This window comes from Mchenga conophoros, linkage group LG11 (genome assembly GCF_057382185.1).
Source record: "Mchenga conophoros isolate Kocher_MC1m ecotype Shallow Benthic linkage group LG11, M_conophoros_male_GT1.1, whole genome shotgun sequence".
NCBI classification, from domain to species: domain Eukaryota; kingdom Metazoa; phylum Chordata; class Actinopteri; order Cichliformes; family Cichlidae; genus Mchenga; species Mchenga conophoros.
The window spans coordinates 12,658,536-12,659,910 of NC_140536.1; positions in this window are offsets into that span (position 1 = coordinate 12,658,536).

Below are 1,375 nucleotides of genomic sequence, written 5' to 3' on the forward strand. Positions count from 1 at the left end.
GCCTTCCCTTGGTCTTCCGGTGTAAATGACACACACCAAATTTAAAGCCTTTTGTGAAGGTTTGGCATTAACAGAATTTCTGCATTCAGTGCTCATAAAATGTGGTCTAATCTTCATCTAAGTCACAATTGCAAACACAGCCTGACTGTAGGGGGTTTGCATTGAAATGAACTGGGCTATCACTGTGTGGGCTGGGGGAAAAGGATGTCTGTAGCTGTAGCTTGTGTACAAAGATGCGAAGGAATTTAGAAGAACCCCACCCCACCCACACCTGTTTCACTTCAATATTTCTGGAGCGTTTTGACTGAAGAACCCTCATCAAGTCATACCACAGAATTTAAATCAAGATCAGGTTTTTTTCCCCCTCTTTAACCATTCTGTTGTACCTTCAGTTGATTGACTGCTGCTCTGATAGTCTTCTGTAACATTTCCTGGCAAAATTTTGAATTGTTTCACTTGGCGATCGCAAATGTTCCAGGCCAGCAGCCACAAAATGTACTCTCTCCACCATGCTACAGAGTTGGGATGAGGTTTTGGTGCTGGTCCTAGCACCACGTATTCACCAGGCTTCAGTTGATCCATCTATTGTTCACTGAAACCTCATCAGAAATGTTCTCCGTGGAAGGATGGCTGTCAAAAAGCCATTTATAGGGAAGGGAAACAAACGAGGTAGAGACATGCAGAATTACGCAAAAAATGAACTGAAAATCTGGCAACTGTTCCTATGGAGAGATGAATCCAAATTTGAAATTAATTGCTGGTTCAAACTGTTCATTGCCATGATGGAGAGAGGTAAAACAGTGAGTGTGTACAGCCATCTGTAAAGGACGGTGGAGGCTCTGTCACGGGGTGCAGCTGCACATCAGCCAGTGGTTTTGGAGATATTGTCAGAATTGATGGACACAGAAACGTACGTTGATCCTCATGTAACAGAATACGGAAAGCATCTGATTGGCAATCACTCCATTTTCAGCATAATGATCACAAAAACACTTACAAATGCAGTAAAATCATACCTGGATTAAAAAAAAACACACAATGGAACACCATCAGAGCCAGAGCCCGCACCTCAACATCCTTTCAAGAAGTCTGGAGAACCATCCCTGAAGTCTGTTCTGTACAACTACTCTCTTTTTTTTTTTTGGCATTAAATACAGCATGTCCATGTATGTTTGCACATTGTAATAAATCACTGCACCCACTTTCCTAGCAAAATATAAAGAAATCAGGAATTCAAGACTTTTGCACAAAGAGTTTTGACTTTACTACTTGTGGCTGTTGTAAACGTTACTTTGCTTCCCCCGACTATTTCCTGATATTTAGGGAACAAATGATTTCCAAGTTAATATCCAGATGGATAAATATTGACAATGAG